The sequence below is a fragment of the Lygodium microphyllum genome, chromosome 4 (genome assembly GCF_053477565.2).
Source record: "Lygodium microphyllum isolate KBCC chromosome 4, Lygodium_microphyllum_v1.1.10, whole genome shotgun sequence".
NCBI classification, from domain to species: domain Eukaryota; kingdom Viridiplantae; phylum Streptophyta; class Polypodiopsida; order Schizaeales; family Lygodiaceae; genus Lygodium; species Lygodium microphyllum.
Window position 1 is genome coordinate 68,261,873 of NC_141138.1, and position 8,165 is coordinate 68,270,037.

The following is an 8,165-nucleotide window of genomic DNA, read 5'->3' on the forward strand; positions in this document are numbered from 1 at the left end:
CGTTACATTCATTGATGATTGCTCTAGAAAACTCTGGGTGTATTTCATAAAGGAAAAGAGTAAAGTGTTTGAGTACTTCAAAACCTTCAAGGTTGTTGCTGAAACAAAAATAGGCTTGAAAGTTAAGTGCTTGTTTAGGTGAGATGAAGAAGAAGAATACCTCTCTAATGATTTCAATGATTTTTTGAGGTCTCATGGGATAAACAAAAGTTTACATGTAGATATACCCCACAACAAAATGGGATTGCAGAAAGGAAAAATAGGCATATTGCAAAAGTTGCACGCACATTAATAGTGATTGAAAAAAAAATATGCCTGAGCATTTTTTGTTTAAGGTTGTTTATATTACTATCTACATTGTCAATAGGTCTACCACAACTACAGTTTATGGTATAACTCCTAAAGAATGTTTTATAGGAAAGAAACTTGATTTATCACACTTGAAAGTGTTTGGTTGTATTGCATATGTTCATGTGCCTAATGAGTTAAGGAAGAAGTTGGGGACCCAAAGATTGAAAAATGTATTTTTATCGAATGCTCTACTTAGTAGAAAGGGTATCATTGTTACAACCCTAATAGTGGTGAGCTTCGGGTGGGTAGGGATGCTATTTTTTATGCAATGTGCAATTGGTATGCATCTAGTGGAGATGCATTGGATGACATTGATGATCATGATAGTCATGGGCATACAAAAAATAGGAATCTTGGACTCTTAGTGGACCAAAGACATCATTTAGTAGTAGATCTACACTGGGAGACTAAGGAACAGCCCCATATCTTTAGGTGAATCTATTAGTGTTGCAAGTAATGATAAAGGAAAGAGGAGCATCTACCAGTCATGTAATTATTGATGAAGACTCTAGTGGCTCAGAAGAGATTGAATGATGAGCTTGATATTCCTTCAGTCAGGATACCAAGTGTACAAAGAGCACATGGTAATGTAAAGGTCCATTGAGTGATCCAGTGGTATGCAGATCTAGCAAGCTGAGATATCCTATTAAAATATTTGGTTTTAAGGGTTATGCAACTCACCATTATGCTTATATAATAAAGGTAGTTGAGGATGTTGAGACCATTTGTTTTGAGGAGACTATTGGTCATGTCATTGGGATGTCGCAATGGATGAGAAGATGGCTACATGAGAGGCCAATATGGCTTGGGATCTAGTTCCATTACCCAAGGATAAGAAAGCCATTGGTTGTAAGTGGGTTTGTAAAATAAAGGATAATGCATATGGTTCTATAAGGCTAGGCTAGTTGCAAAAGACTATGCACAAACGTATGGCATAGATTATAAAGAGACATTCAATACATTTAGGATGGTGACTATTAGATATGTGATTGCATTGGTCACAACCAAATCCTAGAGCTTACAACAAATTGATGTAAAAAATATCTTCTTGCATGGTGACTTGCAAGAAGAGATATATATGAAGCAGCTAGTAGATTATGAGGATGTAGAGCATTGTACATATGTGTGCAAGTTAAAGAAGGCACTCTATAGACTGAAACAACAACCACCTACAGCATGGTCTGACAAGATAGGAGAGTATCTTGCCACTTTTATGTTTTTGATGAAAATCACTCACTTTATGTGGGAAATGGTGATACATGTTTGGTCGTTGTTTGGTCGTCATAGTCATCTATGTGGATGACTTGATTATTACATGTGATAGTGACAATGTGATTGGGACTTATGAAGCCAAAATTTTGATATAAAGGATTTGGGGTGAGCTAAGGTACTTTCTTAGTATTGAGGTAATTAAATGTGTTGATGGTATATGGCTATCCCAAAGGTAGTATGGCTTGGATATGTTATCCAAGTATGGTATGACAATATGTAAGCCTATTTCAATGCCATTGGAGCCAAATATAAAAATGAATGCTAATGTTGGGGATTAGATAGAAGACAATACTACATTTAGGAAGATAGTAAAGAGTTTCATCTACATGACCTCACAAGGCAAACTTTAGCTATGTTGTTGGACTTGTGAATCAGTTTATGTTACCTGGGAAGTCTCATTTGGATGTAGTTAGATGCATATTGAGGTATGTGAAGTCCACCTTGTATTATGGACTTTTTTATGAGACAGGTAAGAATGTGCATGTATTTAGGTATACATATATAGATTGGGATGATAGCAAGTTTGATAGAAGATCTACCAGTAGATTCATGCTTTTCCTTGGTAGTACATCCCTTACTTGGAGAAACAAAAAGCAGCTAATTGTTGTTTTATCGAGTACAGAGGCTAAGTATAGAGGTGCTGCTATGGCAACATATGAAGTTGTATGGTTGCAAAAGCTATTGGGTGATTTGGATGTGCAAGAAGATGGCCCAATTTTCATTCACTGTGACAACATAGCGGCATACAGCTAACTAGGAACCCAATTTTCTATACTAGGACAAAATAGGTTGAGGTGCATTATCATTTTTTGAGAAAGAAAGTACTTGTAGGAGAGATTGACTTGAGCACATAGGATTAGATAGCTGACATTTTCACAAAGGCATTGGGTATAGAGAAGCTTCAAAATTTTCAAAGCTTACTTGGAGTTGTAGAGATGCAGTTGAAATTGAGGGAAAGTGTTGAGATGGCAAGCTCAACACATGCAGACATTGATGATAGACCACTTTGTTAGATGGGTCAGCACGTCTACACTTAGAGCATTGATGGCCATTATGGTATTCATATGGCCACCAACTTATCACTTATTATATTTGGTTTGTTACACTTATCTATAGATGGCATAGTTATAGCACCAGTCAATTATGTAGTATAGTCAGTTATGTATTGTTTCACTTAATAGGCCACTTTCCTTAATGTGGAATCTTATTTTATACTTTGTGTGCATTGAATTGTGTGAAAAGAAGAAATAAAAACCAACAAGAAAATGTTTTAGCCTCCATCTCTCTTATTGTGCTCTTAAGTGAGCTTCCTCTTTTGTGTATTGTGCGTATTTGGCTCAATAGCTCAAGCAACTCCTCCTGCCACTCGATTCGTGACAAATAAAGCTAGTAATCTAAATGGATTATGTTTCTCACCTCGTCAACAAGGAGTTTCTAACTCTATGGAGTTGTGTGTGTGTGTGTGTGTGTGTGTGTGTGTGTGTGTGTGTGTGTGTGTGTGTGTGTGTGTGTGTGTGATGCTTTGATCTTGGAAATGATTCATCAACCAATGGATGCCTTCAAGGCTCTACTTGCTCATTTTTCCTTAGTATTTAATAAGTCTTTTTTGATGCATGACTAATTTGTGTTACAATATAGGCATGGGAATTCACCCTAAGCAAGGGTATATGAGGGCAAATAGATGTAAATGGCCTTAAGGGGCAAACTAGTGCTAGCTTGGCAAAGGCTATATAAATAGCCTATGGGTCACTATTAAGTGTGAGATAGAGTGTACCCAAGTTGTACTTTGAACTTAGTAAGCATGATTTTGTTCTTGTACTTTGAACCCTCATCTCCCTCTTGTGCACATTCTTCTTGCTGCAACTCTGATTTTCCACATGGTATCAGAACCTCCTCTGATCCTTTCAACTTCCTCTAACCTCAACCTTAGTAAGTGCACAAAAAATTTTCATTCTCTCATCTTGGACCTTCAACCTCCATAGCCAGCTTGACCCCTTGACCTTGGAGGACTTGGGAAGCCAAAGGAGAGCATTTCATGTTATAATATCAAGCTTATGTTACTCTTCAGTCAATCTATCTTTATGTGTGTGACCGACATTAGCTGGATACAATTGTACATGTGTGTGACATTCAATAAGTCAATGTAATCAGTGACGTAACCACAGTTAGTCTTGGTTAGTCATACCTATGTGTGTAAGTCTCTTTCAGTTTAGTATGATGGAAGAATAATGGAAGAACAACAACAATGAGCTGAGACTTATCTTCTGCTCGACTCTGTGTCTCTCGTCTCTTCCAACATAGTATCAGAGCTTGAACGCCTGAAGCCTAAAGGCTTGGCAGTGGCCATTTGACATCAAGACATTAGATCTGAAGAAAACATCATCAAAGGAGACTGTGCCTACATCCCATTTTTTTTGCAGAAGCTATATCTTGCTACATAAATGATTTTTGGAGAAATTGCCTTTACCTCTTAATAATTTCGACGTGATCTAAAACTTTGCAGAAGAAATTTTTTTCAAATTTCTCACAAATTTTGAGATATTCAGTACAAATATGTGCAGACTGGCTATCTGTAGTAAACACCAGGTGATTTTAGGGCACTTGTGGCTTTCATCTTAACCATGTATATGCCCTTATTATCAGGCATTTGAGCATGATATTGGAGTGTTAAATGCTCAACTTTGGAGCTTATTTGCAAGCTGGAAACAGTGAACTGGTTGTTGCTATCCTAAATTTGGAAACAATATGCCTACAAGGTTGAAGTATCTATGATGCATATTTGCTAGTGATAAATGCTTAGATCGTACCACTTGAGTGGTAGATTCTTTTCGGGATATTATGAGTGCTGAAAGTCCAAAGTTTTGACTTTTTTTTTTGTTATACTAGAGTATTGACTAGTTATTGTCTGCAGGAAGGATACCAATCATCTTCACTTGACATACATGCAATATATTCTGACCAATTAGATATGTATCAACTCCTGCATAGAGTGGCAACTGAATGAGATGTTTTGGGGCTGTTTTGAGGTCTGAATACTCTTGTTTTAACAGAGAAAATATTGTTGGTTATAGCAGTGGGCTGGCTGTATTTGGTACTGCTACTTGCATACAATACAAACATTGATACTTGTATGGAAATATTTGTTGCTGGGATGTTTTGCCACTATCATAGAATGTTTTGAACTGATTTGAGCTTGGTTTAAGCTATAGAGTGAGAGAGCATGCAAGGTGTTACATTGGTTTTCCTTATGTATAACCATAACATGTACTCATGAAGAATTATGGAAATGTAACACATGTAAGAAAGATTCAGTTAAAGCAACGATTCAATAACATGTCTAGGAATGGCAAAAGCATTTAGACCTACACTACATAGATCAAGAACATAGCGGATCAGCTTGCCACCATTGGATCTTCAATGCCTAAGGATGATATGATTGCAGTGACATTGAATGGACTTAGCAAAGAGTATAAAGCATTTGATACGCCTATTTCTATGAGAGCTAAATCCCCTGATTGGGATGAGCTGATTGCTTTGTTGCTGCATGAGGAAGTTAAGCTTGGGTTGAATACACGTTCTAGTATGTCTCAAAGCAGAGACATTGTTATTTACTCTAGCCAGCGTGGCAAAGGTGGCAGAGGCCGTGGCTCTTTTTGAGGTCAGAAACACTTATGGACAGCATCAACAAAATTTTTGGCATGGCATAAATACACAGGGCCAACGTGGATCTAGCGGCTTTAGAGGAAGGGGGAGTTCACCCCATGGTAAAGGTGGTGGATCTGGTTCATGGCATCAATTAAACACAAATAAGGACTATCATTACTATGGCATATATGGACACATTGCAAAGGATTGTTACAAGAAGTAGGGAGATATGAAGGCAAAGGGCAAACAGCATGGGCACTATGCATCCTCTAGCGGTGCTCATGATGAGCTGGTTGACAGATTGTTTGCCATGCAGCATGTGTCTAAGAATGCATCTAGGTAGAACAGAGATGAGAGATGGTATATAGATTCAGGGGCTTCAAATCATATGACACCGCATGGAGAATGGTTTGATGAGATGGTTACAGGTTCACATGGTTATGTGTGTACTGGGGATGACACCCAACATACTATTTAGCATAAAGGAGTTGTACCGTTGTTGATGCCTGATGGCAAGAAAAAGAGTCTGCATGATGTACTACATGTACCTACAATAACCAAGAATCTTTTGTTAGTTGGACACATGGCAGAACAGAATCTGCAGGTGAGATTTAATAGAGATGGATGCTTTGTTGAAGAATATGGTAATAGCTGCAATTTGATTGCTAGAGGCCGAAGATATGACAGAATGTTTACTCTTGATGTGTGAATTCCAGAATTCAAAGCAGCCATGTTTGCACATGATGATGGTGCTATAGGGGATATTGAGATATGGCATAAGCGGATTGGCCATGTGAATGTACAAAAGCTGAAATCTATGCAACAGAAGGAGATTGTGCTTGGACTCCCTAAGTTCAAGTATCATGACTTTGGACATGTATGTGATGCATGTCAGTTTGCAAAGCAAACACGGTTTCCATTTATGAGACATGTACAAAATAGCTCACAACCCTTGCAGTTGGTACATTCAGATGTATGGGGTTCATCTCATAATGCTTCATTTAATGGTGCTCATTACTATGTATCCTTCATTGATGATTTCAACAGGTATACTTGGCTTTACATACTAAAACATAAGGATGATGTGTTTGATGCATTCAAGGATTTCGAGAAGCATACTGAAAATGAGTTGAGCTGTAAAATTTCATGTCTTAGATCAGATGGAGGTGGAGAATATGTCTCTAATTACTTTGACAGGTACCTTGCTAAACATGGGATCAGAAGACAGTTAACTTGCAGCTATACACCGCAACAAAATGGTGTAGCAAAAAGGAAAAATAGGGTACTGATGGAATTGGCAAGAGCTATGTTGAATGAGAAGAGTTTGCCAAATGGTGATTGAGCTGAAGCAATAGTGATTGTTGTCTATGTGCTGAATAGAACCCCTACAGTAGGGATCCATGATGTAACTCCATATGAGAGGTTGTATGGTCATAAGCCTGACATTTCACACTTGAAGGTATTTGGCAACATTGCATATGTGCATGTTCCTAATGAAAAGAGGAAGAAATTGGATCCTAAAGTTGTCACAAGTGTGTTCCTTGGTTATGCACAAGACCGGAAAGCTTACAAGTGTTATGTACCGTCTACACATGAGACATTGATTAGCAAAGATGTTTTTTATGAGCTAGCATCGTGGTATGGTAATCTTATTATAGTGGCTACTAATGGATCAACCAGCACTAGTAATAATAAAAGTACACCTACAGTGAGTACATCTATGAGTGGTCCTACAAGTGATGGGTTACCTATAGTAAATCCTCGGTCAGAACGCTTGCGGTGTCATACTCCTACATCCACTGACACAGATATGTCAGTGAGGGGGAGATTGGATAAGGGAAAAGAAAAGATGCTTGAGGATGTGACAGGTCCACTTTCAGTAGGTTATGAGTCGTCCAGCACTGATAGCTTGGATAGTGAGTTGGGCATTCCGTATGTTATGATGCCTAGAGCAAGACAAAGTCATTATGTACCGCCTCATGAGAGGCAAGCTCAAAGTGAGCCACAATTACGTAGATCTGAGAGAGTTAGAAAACTATTTGATAGGTTTACATACACTAGTCATTCAACTCGCCATTATGCATATATGGCTAGTGTGACAGGTTACAAAGAACTTACAGAGTTTGATGATGCAGTTACAGATGATAACTGGTGTGCTGCCATGGATGAGGAGTATGCAGCCCTTGCTGAAAATGAGACATGGGAATTGGTTGAGTTTCCTAAAGGCAAAGTCCCCATTGGCTGCAAATGGGTGTACAAGGTTAAGTGCAAGTCAGATGATTCCTTAGAATGCTATAAGGCCAGGCTGGTTGCAAAAGGGTATGCACAGCAATATGGCCTTGACTATGAGGAGACTTTCAATCCGGTGGCTAAAATGGCAATAGTCAGAACTGTCATTGCTTTGGCAACATGCAAAGGCTGGAAATTATGGTAAATGGACGTCAAGAATGCTTTCTTGAACTGTAATTTGGTTAAGGAAGTATATATGGAGCATCCTGAAGGCTATGTTCACCCGGACTTTCCTACACATGTATGTAAGTTCACCCGGACTTTCCTACACATGTATGTAAGGTGAAAAAGGCTTTATATGGACTGAAACAAGCGCCTAGAGCATGGAATGCTCAAATCAACAGTCATTTATAGCAACATGGATTTAGATTGGGTGATGCAGATACAGTCTATTCACGAAGAAGACAGATCATGTGGATATGTGTTTCTAGTGGTTTATGTAGATGATCTTATCATCACTGGAGATGATGAAGAGGGCATTGCTGAAATTAAATCATGTTTACAGGTTGAATTCAGAGTCAAAGACCTTGGTGAACTAAAGTATTTTCTTGGGATTGAGGTAGTCTCTACGCCTCAAGGTATATGGCTACTACAAAAGCAGTATGCTC